The sequence below is a fragment of the Lepidochelys olivacea genome (genome assembly GCF_965140295.1).
Source record: "Lepidochelys olivacea isolate rLepOli2 genome assembly, chromosome: 26".
NCBI classification, from domain to species: domain Eukaryota; kingdom Metazoa; phylum Chordata; order Testudines; family Cheloniidae; genus Lepidochelys; species Lepidochelys olivacea.
Window position 1 is genome coordinate 4,450,911 of NC_140436.1, and position 25,369 is coordinate 4,476,279.

Below are 25,369 nucleotides of genomic sequence, written 5' to 3' on the forward strand. Positions count from 1 at the left end.
CGCGTTACGCCCTCTCCCCCCCAGTAGAAGAGGAGAAGTTGGCACCTATGCCTGTAAGAAATTCATGCTCTGCTGATATCAGACACAATTTATTAGATAAGCTACAGGCAACAACAGGGAGCTGGGACTAGGACCCTGATCCTTCAAGTTCACAGGGCTCTAACCTTTGGATAACAATCTCCCCTGGTTGTGAGCTGTACCCAGGTCACCTCTCTTCCCATTACAAGTTCCTGGGAGAGATTTCTGCATAGTCCCCAATAGGTGTTCCAGCCACATGGTGACATAGAATCCCTAGCAATGAATAGCTCTTAGGGGTGTTGGTGGTAGGCAACAGTTCAGGAAGGGTTAATGAGACATAACATGGCTTGTTGACTGACAGTCACACCCACCACCTTTCCTGGAGCCTGGCCTACACTTAAAGTTTAACCTGACCTAGCTACAGTGCTCAGAGGTGTCAAAAATACACGCACTCCTGAGCACTATAGCTATGCCCACCTAACCCCAGAAGCAGCTAGGCTGATGGAAGAATTCTTCTGTCAACCTAGCTACCGCCACTCAGTTTGGTGGATTACCTACACGGATGGAAAAAACCCTTCCCGGAGATGCAGGAAGCATTTGCATGCCTGCACTCTAACAGCGTAATTCTGGCACTGCAGCTCTGCTGCCGTAGCTCCCAGAGTGTTGTAGACACAGCTGGGATGTGTACCCTCCTAGCTGACAGATGCAAAGTGATTGTTCTCTCTCCAGGAGGAGGGTGAACGGGACCTCGTATACCCAGCACTGGTTATTTTTGGGTCCTGGAACAGTGCGAGGCTGGCAGCTGATGCCGAGGTGGGTGACAGCTGAATGCCGAGCGCGGCTTTCACTTCAGATCCGAAAGGCACTTTTCACTCATCTATTTCTGAATCAATAAAACATGATCTGCCAAGATGGAAAAAAAACAACCCCCAAAAAGATGGTTGAAAGGGTCTGCCTTGGCCCAGGCTCTAATCAGCCCCCAGAACGTCACTGCAGGGTGTTCTTCTGTGCTACCTCTGCCTCTGAGCCATGCTTAGGAAGCAGGAAAGGACTATCTCTTGTCCTGTGCTTGTACAGTGCCTAGCACAATGGTCCATGACCAGGGCTCCTAGGTGCGATGGTCATACAAATAATTAACAACAATCAGGGAGAAAAGTGAAGGGCTCAGAGCTGGAGTTCAGCTGCATGGCCAGAGGCCTGGTTTCTTAGCTGAACTATCCAGACCTCTCTAAAGCTGGAAGTCACATGGAAAAGGGTTCCCAGATGGGACTCTAGGTACTTTCCGTTTCCTGATCCCACCAGAAATGCCACAAAGTCTCCCTTCCTTGTGGCCCTTCCAAGACCAGTCTTTGGAAGTGGCCAAGCCCTAATATATCCAAAAAATGGGTGACCCCATCCCTGCACACCACCTGGGTAACTGCTGCCTCTGGAGGAGAAGTTGTGAATACCTACCTGACCGCTGAAGTCCTATCAGCTAATGCCCAGAAGCATGGCTTTGATTTTCCCACACTGGCCCCATTTCCTGCATAAGCTCTAGCAGCTTGTAAAACAACAAACAAAAGTGCCTGAATGTATCGGGAACCGTAAAGATAGCATCATGTCAGCAGCTGTCATGATGATGTAATACTGCAGGGGTTAAAACGCCAGAGCCTTCTCTACACTAGGGCTCCTGCTATTGCTGCAACCAGTGGGAAATTTTAGGAGACAACCACAGTGTGGGCAAGGTAGGGAGGGGTAGAATTTGCCTAGGATCAGACAGCAGCAGAGCCAGAAACAAAACCCAGGTGCCTCCCAAATTTCCAACTTAACCACTAGATAGCATGGCCTAGGAAAACAATGCAGTCCTCCCTAGCCCTGCTAGCTACGATTAAAGCTGCAAGGATGGCTAGGAAACCCACTTTCTCACGTTTAATGACCGGCTGGCGTAGTGAAGGGCTTGAACCTCAGGCCCCCCAAGCCAGTCACTCCCCAAGTGCCAGGAACTGCCTGCCCCGGCTGCTATTGCTGTGAATGAACCCTGGAAACATACAGAGGGGAACTGACCTCTCCATGGACAGTGAAAAGTTAAAAGTTGAGCAGCAGGTTGCCATGGAGATGGAGTTCTGTTTGTAATCTCGTCTTCTCTTTTCTTCCTCTTCCGACCTAATAAAGCTGGTAACCAATGGGAAAGCAGGGCTCCATCGGTCTCCTTTGGCTTGGAGCCTCTGATACAAACACAACCATGGGCACTTGACAGCCTTTCAGGGCACAGGGCACCTACAACAGCCTGCCACTTCCCACTCCCCCTACCTCGTTGCCCACTGGTGCAGCGCAGGTGTCACTGGGTTTGCCTGCAGGAGCGCTCTTTCACCTTGAGTTAACTGACTGGCAATTGACTCAAGGCAGCTAACGTTATGCACGAGCTAGTATGAGCGCTCCCCACGCGTGTGTCCTGGAACACGTCTCCCCAGGGGAGAATTTGCCTCACTAAGTTTAAGGCAATTCTGAGATTAGATACCATAATGATTGGTGAGACAGAGAGAGGAGGAAGGACGGAAGGAGAGAGTATCCCAAATCTTAGCTTGGAAATTGACGGCCTGACTCAGAAACTAGCTCCCAGGAGAGAAAGGATGTGGGGTTAGTGGGAGTTTCTGACCCTGACAGTCCAGCTGAAATTCCCGTGTTCCCTCTCTGAGAAAGTGTAACAAGGAGAATCGCTCTGAGGGCCGCCGCCACCAAGCTGAACAATTCAGTGTCACTGCTCAGGCTTCTCTCCTGCTGGCAGCATAAATGGGAGCTGGTTTCTACCCTACGCTCCGACTTCCCGTCTCCTTGAACGTTCACCTCCCTTTATTGCTGCTGTTCCATTCACCTGCACAGTTCACTTCGCTCAGTTGCTACATTAGCATTCCATGAGGCACTCGCGTTCTCCCTCTCTTCACCCCCATCCACCCCTGACAGATTTTTCTCCCGGCCTGCCCCCCTATTTGCACTTTCACAATATTCCTCCCTCAAGTGACCTTTCCTGGCAGAATAAGCAGACAAGCCCTCCTGGTTGATTCCTTAAGCCCCTCATCTCAGGGTCAACTTGCGCCAAGCATTGCCTCTTCCTGGCTCTGCTGAGCTGTTAGCCCCAGGAAGGATCACCATAAATTTCCATTGCACAAGCGCCCATGTGCGAGAAGAGCTGGGACTCATGAACATCTTCCCCTGGTGCATTGCCTTCCTGCCCCCATAGTCTTATAGCTGCAACATGACCAGACTCCTCTCTCCGGGTAGAAACTCGAACCTTCATCCATTTCTTTAAACAAAGTTTTACCCTCCGATAGAAGGGAATCAGGTTTTACTCCCATTGGTGGTTACCTACTGGAGCTGCATGAGTCTCACTGGCTAGATACATGTAATTGCAAGCCACTGATGGGTGCTACAGGCCCGCCTCTGTGCCAATTCACAAAGGAAATGCATTATTTCTACCCCCAGGTATGTAGCTCTAGCTCTTTAGTCAAGCAGTTCATGCTTTCAGTTCTAGAGGTCAGCAGTTCAGTCCCCAATTTGTCAGCCATCTAGGGTGACCAGATGTCCCGATATTTGGGGCTTTTTCTCATATAGGCGCCTATTACCCCCCACCCCCACCCCGATGTTTCATACTTGCTATATGGTCACCCTACAGCCATCATATAACAACTCCCCCGCCGCAGCTCATCATCTGGGTTTGAACCAAAGACCTACAGTATTGCACCACAGACCACCACCACCTGAGCTAAAGAAATAACTCCATTAGCCGATAGCAGTAATAGGCTGTTAACTCTAGCCACGAAAGGATCCGTTTTGTAAGTGGGATGCAGCCAAGCTGGCAGTTCCAATTCCTAAGGGTTTGAACTCCCCTTTACTTAGAGTTTAGATTCCTTCAAAACCAAAACCAGTAGGCAAACCTTGCTTATCCAAGCAGCACCCCATACTTTGTGATCTGAAACAGACATGTCCCCCGAGTGTATTCATTTTAATCTATGAACTGTGCAATTTAATATCTGCAATTACAGATCTCACTATGTAAGCCTTTATGTGCTAAAATCAGACTTCTCTGCGTAAAGACTTGTGCCCTGTAGTCTCACACTACCAATAGCTCTCTAGCAGTCTTGCATTTAGTCCATACAAAGGGTTCCTCTGTCTGCCTATGGCGTTTCCAGCATGCCCACAGCATCTAAACACCATAAGCAGAATTAAGAAAAGCAACTTTTCTATCTGAAATGACCATACCTTCTACTCCTCTCTTGCTTGCACTGTCAATTGTACTTGCTCTTCAGCCAGACCCTTGGCGGTTTTTCATGTCCCACATGATTGGACAGATGTGACTCTACAGTAGTTGAAATAACAGCAAAGGCAACGGCTGCATTTTGTGCGAAGTAAGGGAGCAGTCTGCAGAGCAGAACTGGATTCAGACTGACACATGAAGGCTTCCACCATTTTGTAAGTCTCCTCTTTCTCTCCCCCTTCTCCTAGTGTTCTCAAGTGTGCATTGCATTCCCTCACTCCTGCTCTATTCAACTAGCCTTAGATGCAACCGCAGTTGCAGGAAATGTCTGGAAAATCCAGTTCTCTTTTTGTATTTTCTTCCTTCTCTCTTTTGAAGCTTGGCCCATTGTGAAGTCCGCCCCTTTAATTCCTGGCTGCCAAAGGAGGCAGTTATATCAAAAGAGAAATGTACATCAAACTTGCAAGGAATATTCAATTAACTTTTAAACAAGATTGTCGGTAACCCGTTTGCAGAGATATCATTTAATTTTTTTTTTTTAAATATACAGGCACTTACATTTCACAGAGGCATGTCTGCTGGTAGAGTAGCTGTCTTTGCTGCTGCCGCCGCTGACATCTTCTTAAATGTCAATTAAAGATGTAAATATTCCTTGCAATTTGCATGCTGAATTAGAACCTATGACATAGTTTTCTTTGCTTATGCAATATGGCAACCAGCCAAATTCATCCCTCTTGCATCTGTGAAACCTCAATAAACTCCCCTTAGAAAATTCCATTGATGGCAAATGGTCTTGCATTATTACATGGCAAGGTCAAATGAGGTTGTCAGATGGATGCCTTTTCTCTTAAAGCAGGATGTAGGCACGAGTCCAGCTGTGGGCTCTCTCACACAGCTGTCGAGAGCCAGTGCCCTAAGCCAGAAAAATGCTTATCTCCCCAAAGCAATCGGCTCAGGAGATGAGCCTTTGTCATAAATAATTGGCAATAATATTATCGTAAGGGACTAGCTTGAGTGTACGTGCACCGCTGCCCTCTGCTGCTTGGAATCAGGCTGTTTGTCGCAGGCTTTATGTTGCAAACAAAGCTAACGGAGATTCTCTTTTAGCTCAAGTGGTAAATGGCTTTGCTTTTGCAGCAGGAGGATCCTAGTTCTATCCCTGTTGTTTCCAGCCCATGTGGCTGTGGTAAGCAGCATGGGGACAACACAGTAGCCCTTTCTTGCAGTCCTGGACCATGACAGGGTCCCTAGGAGCCACAGCGATACAAATAATATAATAATAGCAAAGGTTCCAAGCTGGTTAGGAAAAGCATCCAGACAGACTCTGCAGACCTTCCCAGCCATTTATTAACCAGGCCCCAACATCACCCCTAATTTTAGATCATGCTCACTTTTTCTTTGTAATCGGTATCTCTTGAAAAGAGCCTCAAAGGCCAACACTGCAATGGTGCTATTGGCTCTACGCTTTGAATGTCCTCCCTGGGCCTGGCTTGCGCCAGAGCTTAACCGCACTTTTAGAGCGGGGTTTTTTTCCTTTCTGTTTGTGCACCTACAAAAAGTCTCGCAGGGAAAACCAAACTCAAGAGCAGCAAGGTAAACAGGCAACAGTCAAATAAATTAGGCAGCTGGTGACTTTTAAGGCCACCCAGCCAACCAGCTGGGGGAAGCACATGATCGAGGAGAAAGGACTACTGAGACACAGGAAAGTAAACAATCAGGCAGTAAGAAGAAATGCTCAGGTTTCCCACCAATGCTAGATCCTCAGCTACCCTGAAGTCTGCAGGGCCTCTGTTTAGTCCCAACTAGAGCTGGTTAGAAACGTGTTTTGTGCCAATTTGTCTCTGGTATGATGAATTTTTGGTGAATCAAAACCTGCATGTTTTCCTGCCAGCTAGGCTGCTGGGGATCTGGTCTTCCATAAGTAGGTCAATTTGGTGGCATCCACACCAGCACTCAACATGGCTTATCCTCCATTGCCCTGCCAGCTGCGGATGTACAAGCAGTGCATGGAGTTCTCATGGGGCTAGTGCCTGGGGAAGTGTACCTCTCTGCATGCCCTGAATGCCTCCTTTGAGAGCACGACCCAGTGTCAACCCATACCGCTCACTCACAGGACAAGGCTCCCAAAGGGAAGGACGGAAGTTAACAGTCTGGGTATAATTAGCTCAGTCTGCCTGAGCCCAGTGTCCAGTGGAGGCCTGGGACAAGGCTGCCTGGGACTCAGCCACCGCTTTGCACAGTCTCTCGTCCGCACCTGCAGGGACATTTCAGGGTTACTGACGCAGCTCCTGCTGGTGTCTTGCACGGGGCAGAGAACTGCGCCCAGCAGGATTTAATCATTTTACAGCCACAGGCTGATTGTCACTTAGGAGCATCCCAAACCTTTCCCTCTCTTTGAGAGGGCCACTCCATTGCCTCCCCCCAGTTCTCTCTGTCCTGGTGCCCTTTCCTAGCCACCCACCTACCCACCCATGGGCCCTTCCCTGTCTCTCTTTCCCACATGGGTCACCAGAGTATCTGAATGCACAGACACCCTGCAGCCTTCAGGCCCTTGTGGTGGGTTAATGAGCAGGAGGGTATCCCGCTGTCAAACGGTTCTGTTGCTTTGCACCCCTGCCATAGCCAGTGGCCCTCCTACGCCACAATCTGAGCAACCTGCTGCTCTGCCCAGGCTGTTGCTTCAGCCTCTTCTGCGTCTCAGCCAGTGCCCCCAGCGCTGTTGCTCCTCAGGGGTTGTTATCTAGCAGGCTCTTGAGAAGTTCTGTCACTTTGAGGTCTGTTTTATAGTCCCTATAGCTTGAACCACAGGCTATGCCTCAGAGTTTGGCTACTCTAGAGTGGGAAGAAGCAATTTCCAACCTGAAGAGACTTACCCGGGCTCCTGCTCATCCAGCCAGCGTGCTGAGACTTGCAATGTAGCCAAAGCTGCCTGAGCACATACCTGGAGTGGGGAACTAGTCCCCTCTGCTCATCTGCTGTGGCTACGTTACTATGGTTAGTGTGCTAACTCAATCAGAGCTAGCAGAGATGTGTCTACCCACGTCATTACGCCTCCTGCTCCATTGTAGACATCAGTCACAACTCCCCTTGACCACAACCTCTTGATCTCTGGCCTTCAGGCGTCTCAGCACCTCTCCCATCCCTCCAGTCCAGCTAAAGCACTTTCGTTGGGACCATCTCTCTTTCCTGCTGTCCCAGTCACTTCACCACCACCCGCCTCCATCCTGCACCTCTCTTTCCCCTCAACTCACTCCACGCTCCTTCTCTTTTCTCCTCACCATGCCTGGCTCCACCTCTGTTCTTGTTCCCTCAGGCTACCCCTTTCCTTTGGCACATCCGCCCACTTCCCAATGTCTCTTCATCGCTTTATCTTTGAGTGGATCATTTTGATTTAAGCAGGGCCTGGACCTTGCTGAGTGCTCTGTGTGTGTTGCCAGGGGCAAGCCATGGCATTTGTAGGTGGACCATGGTCTGGACTGCAACCACACTGAAGTGTGGGCTTGCCAGAGGGCTGTGATCCAGGCCCATCTCTTGAACTAATATGATAATGCTTTAGAGAGGGCTCAGGAGTAGTAACCAAGACACACTGACAGGCCCTCGAGGGATAGCTCACACTAGGTCACTTCTGTTCCCAGCACCCGATTCCAGCCTTGTTAACCAGTGTGGCGGTGAATAAGAAAGCTCCCTCCTTGCCTGGGCCAGCCTATATCAGGCACCCTACTCCCTCCCCCTCGCTGCCTCTAAAGAGACCAAACAAGTCTCGTCCTTGACGTCAGATGGCCTCTGTTCAAGGTCAGTCCATTTTGTCCAGTTCCACCCTGTGAATGCCAACACTCCAGCAGCTGCCCCCTCACACTCTTCCCCCAAGTGCCGGAGGTGTTCCCTGTGCTCCTTCTCCACAGCCCCATTGGTAGGAGCTATCAGTCAGCCACTTTTGGGGAGGGCTCAGTAGAAGGCCCCCTTCCCTCGCATCCAGCTTGCTATTCCAGCCATTCCCAGCTTGCAAGGGCAAGTGCACAGAGAAAAGGCTCAGCCCTCAGGGGAGGACTTGCGTTTTTTATTAGTACAGTTGTTAGCGAGGGTACCGATTATGGCATATGCCCATTCTCCCCAGCACGGGAGCAGAGTGCCAGCCTGGAGTATCTTTGCTTTTCTCCCCTCCAGTGAGCCAGGCATTGTCCCCATTCTCCAGAGTGGAGACCTGGCTTGAGGAACCCTTGTTTTCTGCACTCCCAGAACAGAAAGCCCAGCGTCAGGCACCCCAAACCACTCAGCAGGGCTTTTAAGGGAAGTAGCTTCTGAGTTCTCTCCTTCCTGTGAGAATCTAATGTTCATTTGCCTCCCACCACTCTTCCAGCCCTGCCTGCAGTGAAGAATGACTAAGGTGGTGGGTGGAATTAGACTGAATTAAGACCAATTTAGTAGCCCGCAGTGCCGAGTGAGGCTGTCATATTGGGAACTGGGTCTGTTACAGACACAGCTGGATGTTTCCAACACTAGTGAACTGAAGGGGTGAAGGGTACAATTGTGTGTGTTTGTCTGTGTGTGTATGTGAGAGACCGTGCAAATGTGGCTGTGATTGTGACAGAAAACGTACGTGTGCAACTGTGTGTGAGACAAAAGGCCAGCTTCTGTGTGGCAGCCCCATGTTTTGCAGGTGCACTTTTGCATGTGCAATTAATGGCACCAACAGTTTTGGCACCCACAGTATATTGCACTAGTGATTTTTTTGCACTCAGAATTCACTGCACCAGTGATTTTGTATCCATAGATAGTCGTCCAAATGGCAGGGTTTGCATGCTGTCAAAATAGCCCCTTTTAACATTAGGTCCTGAACTAGGTATGAGACTGTGAAGCTTTGTGCAATGTCAGGTGCATCCACGTGTGCCTGTGTGGATTTGGGAGTGCTACTGAGAGTGAGTGTGATTACAAGGGGGTGCATGAGGCTGTGGATGTCTTAAGATGAACCTGACAGGCTCTCTGGTGAGGTATTTAATCAGGGTCTGGAGTGATGGAATCAGGAATTCAGATAGTGCCGCCTCATTAGGACTTTTGTTCCAGGTGGTGCACTCCACTGAGATCACGTCTGCTCACACTCCTACTCACCACATCACTCAGCAAGAAAAACAACCTCGCTGGCTGTATTTGAACAATGAGCATTAAGTATCGGAATAAACACTTACGAGAGAGATGGGATTAGGCACTGCTTTTTCGCCTCAAACGAGCTGGGCTACAACAGGCCTTAGGTCACAGAGACAATGAGTTTGCTGGTCTCAGTTTAGTACATAGATATTTATTTTTCCACATGGAAAAGAAAAATATAATTAGTCTCAGTTGGCACTCTCCGGTTCAAAAGGATACAGGACTAACCAGGAGGAGGGGACAGCAGGGCAGGATTAAGGGGCACTGGCAGAGCTGTGAGGAGGTTCAGGACTAAAATAATACAGTGTTGTATCAAGTGGGGGAGCAAGGATCTCAAGGCAAATACCCTCATCACATGATAGGGGTCAGTCTCCAATGATTTAATGATACAGACCCTTTAGGTCAGGATGAAGGTGCACTGACAGAGCTATGCACACAGGAATCTTGTACAGAACTTGCCCGCACTGTGCCTGCTTCTCAAACGTTACAAACTTTAAACATTTGCCAAATTTACCCACACATTTAGAAAAGCGACACACGCTCTATAGACCCCAAACTCCAAATTCTAAATGAGCACAGAAAATCCACCGACACCGCAAACTAGCGAGCCAACTTAAAAAGGGAGTGAACCCCAACACACGAAAACCTGCCAGGATCCGCGGGCATCCTCCAAACTTCTAATCTGCTAGGGGGCAGTGAGAGGCTGGGCTGCTGCGTTCCATGATGCCCAGCTGTCTGGAAGCCACTAGAAGACGAGAGTACCTGTGGATGGGGGGCGGCACAGAGCATTCCTCTGCTATGGCATCGCTAAACCCTCAAGTGCTGCTTTTGACTGCAGAAACAGAGCCCTGATCTTCCCATCGTTGGCACATGAAACCCCATTAGACCCAAAGACAACACTGGCACCCTTACAGACCAGTAAGAGTTTCTCACATGTACACTCACACAAGCATCCATATTCTAAACACACCGCCATGAATACCGAAACACACACACATACACACAATGAACACACACGCACATGCATCCCCGCCACACACACATAAAGGCACTCACATCTACAGAGATACACACCCACACAAACAATAAGCCCTTTCACCCTCACACTGTTTGCTTCTCCCTCTCCACTAACACGACACCCACTCACTGCCTTCCCACAGCAACTTATTTCTTATGCAAGAGATCAGTCCTTTTCTTGAATGTCGTACGGAGCTGGGAACAGTTATTGCAGTTCTAGCTCTTATCTTCCCAGACAGTACATGATTCCCATCGTAACAGAGCCGGATGTATAACTCAACTCCCCTGCACTCTAACTGAACCAAACTAGACCGTGAGGCTCTCATACCAGAAAAATGTTCTCCACTTTCTTCCACAAGGAACTTTTCAAGACTTAGTGCAAGGAAGGAGCTGAGCCCGAGATAACCGGCCGTGCTGCTCCGACAGAACTCACTGAATAACTGGTATTAAGCAATGAATATTTCTTGACGTTCCTGTGCTGGGCAGCACAGAGTTACTGGTTTCATATTGGGCAAGAGCAACACCTGGCTTTTTTGGTGATCTCTGTCACTCTTTGTGTCTCAGCCATGTATGTTGTAATTGGTAGGAGCTGTGAGCTAGGCTGTGTGCGCTATGATTCGACATAGGGCTGTACAGAAAACACACACAGAACAATACATGCGTTAAATTCTGTGTGCTGGGTGTGCAACCAGTATGCATTGTATATTGTGTCTACATTGTGCATTGTCCATCCACCGTGTTGCGTGATGCGTGTGCCCTGGGCATGTTATGTGTGTAATTTGCATTGTGTGTTGCGTGTGATGTGTGGGCACTTAGGTGTATGTCAGTTGCACTGAGCACTGCATGTTGTGTCTGCACTATTCATGTTGTGTATTGCCTATGCACAGAGCCTGCTGCGAGTGCACCGTGTGTGTTGCCTACATCTGATGAAGTGAGCTGTAGCTCACGAAAGCTTATGCTCAAATAAATTGGTTAGTCTCTAAGGTGCCACAAGTACTCCTTTTCTTTTTGCGGATACAGACTAACAGGGCTGTTACTCTGAAACCTACAGGATTGAGTTAGACAACTCCAGCTGATGAATCAACAGCGCCTGGATCTTATCCCTACCCTCTTTGGTTCTCTGTCCTCCTGTCAGTTCTCCTTCCCTGCCTGGGATTCCCCCCTCCCTCTAGTCATAGGTGCTGGAACGAGGGGTGCTGCTGCACCCTGTGGCTTGAAGTGGTTCCCATCACACACAGGGTTCACAGTTTAATTCCATGGCTCTCAGCACCCCCACTCTACAAACTGTCCCAGCGCCCCCGCCTCTACTGATTCAAGTCCACTTACAGTCTCTCCTGCGACAAGTCCAACCTCTTAACAACCCTCTCATGTTGCCGCAGTGACTGGATCAAAACTCCGGCAGACCCGGCACCCCTGACATGTCCCCAGCCCCAGGCAGCCGAGCTCAGCTTTCTGTCCCCCCTGCATCTGATGAAGTGGGTTCTAGCCCACGAAAGCTGATGCCCAAATAAATGTGTTGGTCTCTAAGGTGCCACAAGGACTCCTCGTTACTTTTGCTGATACAGACGAACACGGCTTCCCCCCCGGAACCTGTCCCGGCTTGTCCTCTCTCCTCTGGGGCTGGGAGTGCCCTGGCCAAAAGGGCTTATCCCCCCGGTGCCTCTCCACCAGCCTGCAGCTCATCTCCCCTGGGAACCCCGCTACCCAGAGACAAAGTGCAGCCAGGCACCTGCCCGAACATGCAGCCCGTCCCCTTCCCCCTGCACCGGCCTGGGGCCCCGCTAGGGACGGGGGTGAAAGAAACTTACGCTCCCTGGCGTCGCGCGGGTCTCCTGCGCCCTGGCCCGCTCCATGGACGCGCTCTGCGCCGCCGAGCTCCTGCCGGCGAGTTGGCTCCTCGCCCGGCCGCTGCTCCCCGCTCCAGCCCCGGCAGGAGCAGCCCGGGCTGGGCGCGGGGTGGGGGGAGGCGGAGCTGCGCTCTGCGCGCCCCGCGCTCATTGGCGGGCCGGCTGCAAGCCTGGGGGGGGGGGGGGAGCCCAGCCACCGGGCTTTGTGTCCTGGATGACAGCTGGGCATTTAGCAGGGGGACCCCCCTTTCCCCGCCCGCTAGCTAAAGCATGCACCGACACCCCCCCTTCCCCAGCCGCCCCTTCCCCTTGCACGCAGAGCCGGGCCCTGCCTTAGTTCCCGGGTTTGCTCTCACCTTTATGATGGGGGGGGGGCAGCTGAACGGGTGGGGGGAAAGCCAGGGGAGCGGGAACAATGTGTACAGTGGGGGTGCTGAGAGCCATTGAACCAAATTGTTCACTGGGTGTATGATGGGAACCACTTCAAGCCAGGGGGTGCGGCAGCCCCCCTCCTTCCAGCATTTATGGGGAAAGCCGGGTGGGATTTAGAGATGGGAGCACGCCGGCTGGGGCTGCACTGTCTCGCATCTCCATCTACCCCGGGCAGAATGGCTGCACCATGCGACCCGCTCAGAAGACCCCACTCCCACAGGTGACTGTGAGCCCAGGTGTAAATGACAACACAAGGGGCAAAGCAGGGGGAGACTCAGGTTCCATCCTGTTGAATCCAACACAATGTTTCATAACGATTTAAAAAAATGTCCAGATAGTCTCTCTCTCTCTCTCATATGTGAAGGTGGCATGTAAGCACCGATACCAATTGCCCATTACTATCTTCCATCTCCTAATCCGTTATGGAAAACTCCCTAACAGGGATGAAGGCAATAACGGCTTGGTAGTAGCTGTCTGAGCCATCCGACAGAGATCCTGCCTACAGAATTGTTGGAGCATCCTAAAGAACTCGACAGCATCCTAAAGAACGCCCTATTCCATTCGATAGGACACATCAAAAACCTTTAGAAAGGTGATAATGGCCTGTGAAATTCTGTAGGGCTTTTCCATAAGGGAGAACTGGGCAAATGGTTTGCAGTAATTTAGGTAACAAATTTCATCTCTTCTCTCCCCCCCCCCCATCTTTAGGAGAGATCTTATTCTCTATTAAATTATATAGAATTTTAGAGTCACTCTGATTATTTGTTACTACTTATAATTATTGCTACAGTACTGTCCAGTCATCGTCAGGATGCCACCGTGCTAAGAAATGTATAAACACATGATAAAAGACAGCCCTTCCCCTGAGGGGCTTGTAATCTACTTGGGCAATTCTACAAACCCTACTGATTTCATCCCTATTTGGTTCTATAGGACTTTTCTTTAAGCGAATATTAATATACTTCTGTGCACATTCTGGGACTGAGCAAGGGTGATGGAAGTGGCATAAGACTAGGTTTTCTCATGGCATTTTGGTGCTTCTGCTCTTGAGTGGCGTCCATCAGGTGGGACTACAAAAACAGAAAAATACTAAATTAAAAAGAATGAGCTAGATTTCTGCAAACCTCAATAAAGATCTGGTTCCATTTGAGGCTGAAATCCTTATTCTAGCTGATCCTGTTCAAACTGGGTAGGGATAATGTGTGTTTTCTCACACAGGTGCAATGCCCATCTGTCTATAGTGAGGCATGATAATATATTTATCTGGATGTATCTGTTGAGATGTACGTGTGCATGTCCAGCCAAAGTTGGCATGGACATGTAATGAGTGATGTTGGTGTATGTGTAGGTATGGGAGACAGAGTAGTCCAGGGGCTCAACGGGCTCTGAGACAACCTTACGTTGAGTAAGTCACCCAATTTATGTGCCTCAGTTTCTCCATCTGAAAAATGTGGAATAATACTTACCCACCTTATAGGGATGTTGTGAGGATTATCACTGTTATTTATTTCTATTACAAGAACACCGAGAGGTCTCAAAAAGATCAAGTCCCATTGTGCTATGCACTGTACAATCAAATAGCAAATCACTGCCCTGTAGGAATTACAGTCAAGTCAGAAAACTGGAATAGATGCACACAAAGTACTATATTAAGCACCACTAATTGTGGGTGTCTGTAATGTGTATTTATCCATGCATGTTGCATATGGACACGTATCTGTCTGACTATGTCTACACTGCAGAAAAGGTGTGCTCTTAACTAAGTTAGCTAACCTGGGTTAAAATAGCAGTGAAGACAGGGCAACTTGGCTTTTAACTTGGGTTACCAGCTCGAGTTCAACCACCGGGTGCCCTTTAGGCATTTGCATGAGTTGCTAACCCAAGTTAAAAGCTGAGTTGCTGTGTCTTCACTGCTCTTTCAACCTGAGTTAAGGGCACACCTTTTTTGCCGTGTAGACATAGCCTGTGTAGGAATGCGCTGTGGGTGTTCATAGATATGAGCACCTCTGGAATCTGCTGTCCAGAGCGGTGAGTGCACCAAGAAGTAATGAGCCCTGTCTCTACTCTGGGGATGAAATGCTGCTGTGTAATAGTGGGGTATGTCCCACAGATCTCCTTTGGGCTTAGCTCGTACAGCTCCACTCTCCCTTTGTCTAGGGAAGCTCAGCTCCCTGACCCCTCCTGCCCTCTCCCTCTTTACTGAATGGCACATTATTGCAGAGGGTTAGATGTGCTGGGAAGCAACACCCTAGCCAGCTTTGCTATATCACCTCCTTAGAGTGACTTAGAGACCTTGCAAATAGCTGCATTCTGGGGGGTGATGGGGAGTGTTCTCCACAACCCACTCCCTCTGCTCATTCTATCACGTGGACAGCTTCCCGCCTGGAACCTTACACCCTTTAAGGGAAAGCCCTATAGAATGTAACAGGGAGGAAAACCAATAAGACTTTATAGAAACTGAACAGGATCCTGCAGAACTGTAGCTCATGAAAGCTTATGCTCAAATAAATTTTTAGTCTCTAAGGTGCCACAAGTCTTCCTGTTCTTTTTGCGGATACAGACTAACAAGGCTGCTACTCTGAAACCTAGAAACCTATAGTTTATAACAGAGAATGAGAGCTTCCCTATGTATTTTCCCTATAGAAGGGAAAGAATTGCCTATTACATTCTGCAGGATGGGTGGACATTTTGTACTACTCTGTATGGGGCTTTTCCATCAGGGAAGGTGTTTCTGCCTCCCGCTTTCTCACCCATTCTCTAATTCTTTCTTCCTACAGTAAGATGAGGTTTCCCTCCCTCCCATGTTGAGCAGACCTGTTTGCAATTGATAAGCTGACTTAGCCCTTTGGAATGCACTGGCTGGCTGGGTAGCCGGCAGCACATCTGGGCTTGCACCACATGCTGCAAGACTGTCTGCCTCTCAGCCAGGTGGGAGGTGGGAGCGCTTTCTCCCTGTCCTGAGCCCACACTTGCACCCGAGGAGGGAGAATGGGCCAACGTCACCCCCATCCCCAACTTCAGTGCATTTTGGCACCAGTCCAAAATCTGGGTGTCTGCAGACGTTTTAAAAGCTGTCCTGTCAACCTGAGATTTGCCAATGCCAGGAGCACATGCCTCACATCTCACAGCACCTATGGCACAGAAGGGAAATCAGAGGAGTGGCAGCAGCAGAAGGAACCAGCCTGATGCTAATACTAGTGCCTAATACTGTGCAAAACCTTTGCATGGCAGTGGGAATCTTACTCCGAGAAGGGGTTGGCCCTTACAATCCCCACAGCAAAGCGAGGCACTTTCTCAGGCAATGCAAATGCAGACACATGGTACCGCAGTGTGGAAATGCAGAGGTGGGGCTGCATCGTCACACTGCCATTTCTGGAAAGGCAGGAAAGACAGTTCATCAGTGCCAGAAATTAACCAAACCTCACACAGGGCTGTGAATGTGTAACCAGAGACAGAACATGCCCTATCCACTCCGTGGTCTGTCCGCTCTTCTGGTCCTGTAGAGCCAACTGTAATGGCCTATGTCCCAGCCACTCTAGATTCCTGACCAGGACCTTGGAACAACCAAAGAATAGACGGACAAGGTGAGGTAGGCAATACCTTTTATTTGACCAATTTCTGTTGGTGAGAAAGACAATTTTTCAATCTTACACCGAGCTCTGAAGAAGAAGAAGAAGAAGAAGAAAGAGCTCTGTGTAAGCTTGAAAGTTTGTTTCTCTCACCAACAGAAGTTGGTCCAATAAGAGATATTACCTCACCCACCTTGTCTCTTTAATATCCTGGGACCGACACGAGTACAACACCACCGCATACAAGGAAGAGACTGGCAGGCTCCACGGAATCCATCCCAGGTTTCACACTGAGCTCACTGCACCCTGGGATCTGACTTGGAGAGTACGGCTTGCTGTGTGAATATACAGAACGATGCAAACTTAAGCAGCAAAGCTAGATTCTCCCCTGCCTTATATCAATGCAAAGTGGGTGCAAAATGCCACCAAATCAGAACCCTCCACTTACACCAGTGGCTGCATTTCACATCAGCTGTACTCTGATATAAACAGCAATGCACACTGTGGCAGGAAAGAATCAAACATAGTTCATGTCCCTCACTGTCGAGCCTCAGTGCCTTGATTTAAGGAGCTCCTACTAAGCAGACAAGACACACGCCCCTTTCTTTCTTTTCCTTTTTTGTATTGCTTGCTGGCAGCTCAGCTAGCTTCTCTGCTGATTTGTGCAATGCTCCCACAACACCATGTGCTGCCTGGTTGCCTTGAAAGCAGTCAGCTGGAATTTGCTATTTTAGGACCTAAAACTGAAAATAAAATATATTAATGTGTGCACAAAGGGGCAATTTAACAGGATTTTACCAGGAGGAAAAATGTTAGGATTCGTTTTCAGTTGACTGGAACTTAATATTTCATAGTTAAAGAAAGGAAACTAAAACCCAAAGCCAAGAAGTTGCTTGTGTCAAATGGCCTAGTGGTCAAGTCACCAGCTCATTGGATGTGGTCCTGAGTTTGGCAGGCTTGTAGTGATCTAATTCCATCCATCCTTGTAGTTGCAGATGGAGCTGCTCAGAAGATAGTGATGGGCAAAGCTCTGAAGGGAATAGGGTTGTGGTGGGCCCCAGTTCTCTGTTGTGCCATTCAAGTGCTTGCTGCAGACATGGCAGGATGGGGCAAAATTGGCTTTGAGTCACCTTTGTACCTCCCCTATTTTGGGCCTAGCTCTTGCCATAAATTAGTGCAGTGTCAGGACTAATCTAATTTATACTCTGTCTGCAACAGCCCCTATGGGCCATCAACCAGCTAAGAATAGCAGAAGGGCATGGGCTCTCTGGCCACATGTGTCCTTCATCCCTGAACACCCTGCTATGTCCCCTGTGCAAGAGGCAATGATGGGGAGTGGATCCGTAGCCATTCTGACAGTTCTATCCCAGCTGTACACAAGGGGTATTTCCTGGAGACAGTTTCCATTCCCTTTATGCCACTGCAGAAATGTAAAGGGGCCACAGGGCAAGAACAGCTGGACTCCTGGTTTGTATTGTTATATGACCTGAACACTTCCATTGCTGCCTCTCATTCTGCCTCTTATCACACCCCTTTCCTTGAAATGAATCCCATTCCAAGATAAAACTTCAAGCCACTGATTCATATATCACGCACAAGTCAGAGCTCGCCCTGTCTGCCGTCCTCGCCCCCTCAAGCCAGTCTGACGATCTCATATTACCTCATCTCTTAAAATCACCTGGCAGGTTTCCCAGGCCAAGGTAGCTTTGGAGAATTCTGGCAATGGGGCACACAAAGGAATTTGCTTAAAGAGTTCAGTGTAAACACGCATTTATCCCCCTTATTTTGGCAAATGAATTGACCTGTAGGACAGAGGCTACGTCCCCGAGGAGACTCCTCTGGCCAAGCAGAGTCAGGCAGCGTCATCGAGTATCTGCTTTTGCTCCCAGAGCATTTGTGCACAAACAGATCACTAAATCTGGAGTTGCATGGACTGAGTGAGGGTGGAATTACCACCAGCAAAAGCACCTTCTTATAAGGTGAAATAAAGGAATTTAACCCCCATCCCTAAGCCAAAGAACTCACTTAGCTGTAATATCAGAGGAACACGTAACTCCCTGCACCAGTGCTAGGGCCAGAGGAGAGGCTGTGTATGCTTCTCCTATTCTGCTGCTACTAGGGGGCCAAGGCATAGACCAGGGAGCTGTCTTAACTTGTGCATCCCACTGCCATAGTCCCTCTGGGGTCTGAGGCAGCAGGAAATAGCCAGAGCAGAGATCTTCCCCAGCCATGGCTCCTCCTTACCGTGTCTCACACCCACACTGGAATGTCCCCTCCTTGGCCTGGGCTTCTGCAAAGGTAACAGAGGAGTCAGGCTCTAAAAGAGACAGGCACCCCAAAGAGTATGTCAAAATAGACTTTCACTGCAAGGCTGCAATTCCTGGCTCTGAACCAGAGCTCCTTGCTTTAGGGTGACTATACGTCCCATTTTGGCCGAGACAGTCCCTTTTTTAAGCCCTGTCCCGGCCGTCCTGACCTTTTTGGTAAAACTGGCCATTTGTCCCATTTGCTCTTGCCAACTGAGCATCAGAGAGCAACAAGGCCAGCCCTGTGCAGGAGGGAGGGCTCAGGAGAGCAGCTCAGGCTGAGCCAGCCTTGAGTGGGTGGGCGGCAGGGGGTCTTGGGCCCTGCATGCAAGAGGTAGAGGGGAGCTTCTGGCTGGCCAAATTCACTTAAAAAGAACAGGAAAGCTGAAAAGGAGAAGGGGAGAGGAAGGAAGGGCAATTTGTTACGGGCTCCCTCCAAAATATGAGGTTTTAAAATTCCTGTTATTTGTATTACACCAGTGCCTGGAGAACCCAACTGAAATCAGGGCTCCACGATGCTAGGGGCTGTACAAACACATAGCGAGAGATAGCACCTACCCCAATGAGATTACAGTCTAACTAGACAAGACAGATGATTAAGTGTTATTGTCCGCATTTTACAGATGGGGAACGGCGACACAGAGACTAAGGTGCAGATCACAAAGGCATGCTTGCTTTCAGGGGAAAGCTAGGAGCCCAAACATTTTTGTGGAGCTGCACCTAAGTGTCTTGTCCAAGATTACAGAAGGTGTCTGTGACAAAATCATGAATCAATCCTAATCAATCATTTGAGTGGCGGTTCACAGGCCCATCCTTTTAAACTTGCTTCTAAAATAATATTTTATGGCAAGGCTTCCACTACCCAGCTACCAAGAAACAATAAACTGATAAACTTATCTCATGATTCATATGGAATCAGAATTAACCAAGAGTAAAATATAAGGTGCTGATCTTGCAAATGGATTTGTATGGATGGCCCAAATGTCCTTTTATTCTTTTGAGGAATGTAAACAGAAATAGATAGATGTCTCTTCAGATTCCTGGGGTAAAATCCTGGCCTCACTGAAGTCAAAGGGAACTTTGCATTGATTTCAAGGGAGCCAGGATTTCACCCTTGGTAATTCAGCTAACAAGTCTATTCAATCACTTTGACTGAAAACCAAATGCCATGTACAGAAATGTAGTGGACAAGGAATAAGTGAGTGACTTGCAGGCCATTAGATTAATGACTGAGCAAAGATAAAGCAGACAGGAAACTCTATTGTGTCCAATGCTCTGCTCATTCTTTGTGGGGCTCTCTGCTGAGATGGCCGACAAGAAGGCCGAACAGAAATGGTGCCAGTGGCAGGAGCACTTTTTGTGGTGTTGATACTTCTCCAGCAGGCAGCAGAGTGAGACCAAACTCAGACACCGCTGAGCAAGATTCAAATATGGATTGGGACCAAGGCTTTCAAGAGCCACTAATGATTTTGGGTGCCCCCAACAGAGACATCATCAAGGTTTTTAGGCAGTGCTGAGCTCCCACCTTCTGGAAATCAGGCTCCTTTTATGGGTCTCAAGTTGTGCTCCCAAAATCTCTAGTCACTGCGAAAATCTTGGCTTAGGGTATGTCTACCTTGGAGCTGGGGGTGTGATTGTGGCAACATACCCCCGTCAGTTCTCCTTGAGCTAGCACATGAAAAAACAGAAGGTAGCCGTGGCAGCATGAGCTGTGGGATGGGCTAGCTGCCCCGAGTCCATGCCTGTAGTCTCTGTTGGGCATGTACTTGGGGCGGCTAGCCTCTCCCACTGGTCACACGCCATGGCAACAGCCTATTTCTAGCCGCTTGCTCAACGAACGCTAGTGCGAGTACATTTCCTCAAGCTGGGAATCACACCTCAAGCTCCAGATCCTTAGGTATGTATGTCAATAATGAGAATATCCACAGTTCCATTGAACAGGAAAAGCAGAAGGGATATAAACCCCCAGCTTTCAGGGCATAAGCTGACCTGAAATGGATGGGCTCAGGAAGAAAGTTCCACCGTGGGCAGGTTATTCCATAAATGCCCACTGGGGATTCTTGCACTTTTCTCTGAAGCAGCTGGTGCTGGCCACTGTCTGAGACAGGAATTGGGCCGATAGACGGACCCCTGCTCTGATGCAGCCTGGCGGTTCCTGTGTCCCTGTTTCACAAACGACACCACAACAGCCATCAGATAGATATGGATTTGGGTACCAACTGACCCAGACCAGAATCCAACATGTGTCTTAGAGGCAAAAGGCTCCATCTCTTAATTTTATTTAAATGCATTTTCCCCCCTGCAAACCCTGGAATTATTTTGTCTGCTTTGTGACGCTCTCTGGTGAAAGGGGCTCATCAAAGCTCCTAATTACTGCCGCCCACACACATCCCTGCCTGCCCGCAACAGGCAGCTAAATAGGGAACTGGCATTCTGAGTGCTGTCATTGCCCCCTGCAGCACTCGGCGCTTCTAATGAAGACCTCTAGCTCCTGCCTGGGCCCAGGCGGCCCAGAGGAGCCCTGGCCCTCACACTCTGTGCTGGCAGGAGAAGGAGGGATGCTGTCAAAGACGGACTGCTTTGTTCCCTCAGAGAATGGCGTGGGTGGGCGTTTGTCAGCTGTGGCAGGCGGGGGATCCTTTGCTTGCACACACTCTGCTGGCATCAGCCACTTAGCCTGTTAATTCTATTCCAGCTAAAGAAGAAGCAACAGGTAAAGAAGGCCACGGCTCAGCATCCGAGTGGCTGTACTGTGCCGGCCCATGTGGATGCCCTGCTTTTCAGTCTCTTGTCTCTGGGAGAGGCGTCTGCAAAAAGAAACCCAGGACAGTGGGGGAGAGAGGTCACCATTGCAACCTCTCCTGGCCAACTGAGGAGCAGAGTCGGTAGACGTTCCCTCCAGCTCATGGTGGGTGTGACACTGGGCAGGGTGTTAAATCTTCTAGAGAGCATGGAAGAGTGCATGGTAGCTTCCCTGACACCCGGACAAAGCAGTTAAGGGGCAAAAGATGGTTCATCCCAGCCATCCCTGTGCCAATGGCTGGCCCTCCAGTCACCCATCCAGTGCAAGTCCTTTCCCCTCACTGAGGGGTAAATTTTGCTGTGGGGGCTGCTGGGTACTGAGCACTGCTTTAATTCTGGCCAGGCATAAATGGGAGCTGAGCTGCACTGGAAACGGGTTCCTGACTGAAGATGCTGAGCCCTTGGAAATCCAGCTCTGGCATCTCTAGGAAACCTGTAGGTTATACTGTAGTTCGCCATACGCTGAAATAAATACATGCCCTTCACTATATGGGCAGCATAGTGCAAGGCGGTGTCTGGGGATTTGCAGGAGAAATACACTGGGGGAAATAATGGGCTAATATCTGATTCTTCCAGTTGCACTGGTAGATGACACGTGGCAATTAGCCGGCAAACCTGCTCAGCAGGTTTCATGGTCTCTGTGTGTATATAATGTCTTCTGCATTTTCCACAGTGTGCATCTGATGAAGTGAGCTGTAGCTCACGAAAGCTTATGCTCAAATAAATTGGTTAGTCTCTAAGGTGCCACAAGTCCTCCTTTTCTTTTTGCGAATACAGACTAACAGGGCTGTTACTCTGAAACCTGCTCAGCATGGTTACCTGGGACTCTGCTGGGACGTGCATGCACTCCCATGCACTTACTGTCAAAAAGCCTGCTCAGCTACCGCCTTGGCAAACCAGCACGCCACGGCATGACCTGCAAGATAGTCACAGAGACCAGCTTAAATGCAGCCCCCGCCCCCGCCCCCGGCCCTGGCTCAGCTGGGGGAGTTCCTGGTAATCATGAGGGTCTCGCTGCAACAGTGCAGGGTACACATGCATGGGCAGAGAGTGGCTCTGTTATTAAGCTAAGCCCTGAGTGAAGAGGCCATGATATCATCTTCCTTGCTCCTCACAAGGTATTTGTCAGCCAGTTCCATTATTTTTGGTTTGAGATTAAGAGGAGGATCCATCCAGCTCACCCTCTCCTAACCCAACCCCGCCAGAAGGGTTGACATAACAAAGCAAAACAAAAGAAAACATTGTGGCACTCGCATAACGTTTGCCCCCATCGCATCGTTCACTCGGTTTGTGCGTTCTACCCCTTTCCCGTACTCTTTATCTGTCTTAGACTGTAAGCTCTTCGGGGCAGGGACTCTGTTTTAGCACCTGTCTACACAGCAAAAACTGGGCATAGGCTGGATTACCCGAGCTAGCTTGTACCCAGTTAGCGCGGGTAATAGTAGAAACAAAGACAGCACAGTGCAGGCTAGCGAGCCAACTCTGGACCCAAGATCAGTGCTGGGCTTATACTACCTGCACTGAAGCCTGTGCTGCTCTATCTTCGCTGCTATTGTTACCTCTGCTAACTGGATTCAAGCTGGATCAGGTAGCTTTTTTTGTGTAGACACATCCTTATTTTATGTTTGTACAGCACCTAGCACAACGGGGCCCCATTCTTGGTGGGCCCAGAGGCACCACAGTGATAAACCAGATACATGAAATGAAAAAGATGGGGATGATCAAGACGCATTGTCCTTCGTTGCACCTCGCTGCTGCCGTTTCAACTGCTTCCCCTTCCAAGGGGCAGGGAGGGATGTGACGGGGTCCTGCCCACTGCTCCCATCCCCTTTGTTTCGCCCAGAGTGCCCAGAGTCCTGCTTTCATGTAGATACCAAGATGCAGGTTATTTAAGGGTTTTGCTCAGTGTAGTCCCAGTATTTACAATTTCAGAGTAACAGCCGTGTTAGTCTGTATTCACAAAAAGAAAAGGAGTACTTGTGGCACCTTAGAGACTAACCAATTTATTTGAGCATAAGCTTTCGTGAGCTACAAATGTCATTCAGTTTTACTGCCCCTTTTCCAAGTGGGGAAAGAAAAGGCATCTCCTCCCAAAGGTCTCCCTTTTCTCAGGCCGCTAGCTTTTCTCTGTCTTCTGCTAACCCCACCCCCTTCTTTCCGGTGCTCTTTTAGCCAGTTTCCTTGTTAATGGGCTGATTAGTTCATTAGCAACCGAGCCCCAATCTGATCTGGTAATCAGGAACTCCGCTCCTTAATCAGCCCCTACCTTCCCAGGGGCCTAATTGGTTAAACAGTGACCAGGGTGCTGGTTCAGTTGCTGATCCCCAGAACTCTGTCACAAGGGATTTCCTTCTTTCTTTGCCCCGAGACACAAGGCTTATATGGGCAGGGGTAAAAAGGATGGCAGAAGGTGGAGGAGATGATTACTCCCAGAAGACAGAGAGAGAGGGCGGGGGAGAGAGAGGGAGAGAGTGGATGCTGAAGGAAGGGGAGGATGGGAAAAGATGCGGGGGAGAGAGAGTGGGAAGGAAAGAACAGGAGACTGGAAAAAGGGAGGAGAGTTTCTCAGTGCAGCCTCTGTTACCCCATCCGTGCTTTAGGGAACCAAATAACTTGTGTTAGTTAAAAGCTGTCAGGTTTAATTCCAAGGATCCTGCAGGAAAATTGAGTGTGAGCTGTTAACCTCGGCCCAGCGGCCCAGCACTCCCAAAATGAGCAGTCAGCCAGAAGGGCCTCAATCACGCGCATGGCTTACCCTGATACATGAGGGATGTACACAGGATCTGGGACTTGGCTGGATTCAGGGCCCTGACCCACTTAGAGATGCCATCATGCATGGGGTCTTTGCAGGCAGGTTCCTGGAGGAGCAGCTAGCCTAGGAAAAGAAAGGAATTGACAGGGGTTTGGGATGTTCCTGACTCTGGTTTGTTTGGCTGCATAGGCATTGGGTTGTATTGGTCCATGGGGCTCAAGCCCCACCACTCTTCTGGAAAGCCCCACTAATGTTTGAACCAGGGGTGCAAGCAGAATTTTGTTAAGGAGGGAGCCCAGATTAGCCCCAAATATGAGTGGCATTGTGACCTGGGGTCACAACTCCCAGAGGGAGGGGAGGCCAGGCCAAATCTGAGTAATGTTGCAATCTGGCACGCAGGATTGCAATGCCTCTCAAATTTGGCCTGGCTGCCCCAGCATCATGCCATGCCTACCTAGAAGGCTTCACATCCCCTTCCAGTCTCCTATGTATGCTTTGCCCCTTACTCTCCATTGGGGGCTTCACCCCTGATGCCTGGGCCCCACAAAAACGTTACAAATCCAACACCTATGTTTGGCTGTGGCAGCAGCGCTTGGAGTCACAGCTGGGGAGATGAGTCACTACTGAACAAAGCCAAGTTTCTCCCCCAAACCTTGTACTGAAGTAGCCTCCTCTCTCCTAGCCCCCTTCTAAAGGAACTTCAGCCTGAGTGCCACTCTGAGAGAGGAACCTGGAGGTGAGGCTGTTACTGCCCGTAAACCAGCTCAGCTTGACTCCTCCGCGAGGCATCGATCTCGCCATGTGCCCGAGGACATCTGGACAAGGCCCAGAGCTGAGATGGTCCCATCCCACAGTCAGAGGTAGAACTGGATAGAAAAGGCTGCCTCATCTCAAGTGAAACGTTTCATAGAGACATGTGGGTTTTGACAAAATTTCATTTAGGAAAAATAAAACACCCCAAACTAAAACAAAACGAAACCCTGAAAAAAGTGCCTTGATAAAAAAATAAATGTTTCTATTTGCTGTTTCAAACTAACCTTTCAGTTCATTTTTTAACGTTTCCTGTTAAATGATATAAAATTTGAAAAAGTTAAAAAAATTTGAAAAAGTGTACATCGGAAGGAAGTGTTTTGATTTTACCCAAAACAATTTTTTTAAAATTTTGTTTTGTGGGAGGTTTCAAATGTTACTGGTTTTGTTCTGTTTCAGAACAGAAAAAAATCAAAATTGCAGATTTTCCTTCAGAATAAAAA

At 49.2% G+C, this 25,369-nt stretch overlaps 1 protein-coding gene across 1 annotated transcript in view; it reads left to right on the plus strand.

Moving 5' to 3' along the window:
- LOC311513250 (uncharacterized protein) overlaps window positions 1-25,080 on the plus strand; it is a 76,815-nt gene extending 51,735 nt beyond the window's left edge. The window contains exons 8-9 of the mRNA XM_084614937.1: window positions 21,258-21,470; window positions 24,799-25,080. The gene's annotated coding sequence lies outside the window, so the exon portion shown is untranslated. The remainder of the gene's footprint in view (window positions 1-21,257; window positions 21,471-24,798) is intronic.
- Window positions 25,081-25,369: the final 289 nt, after the last annotated feature.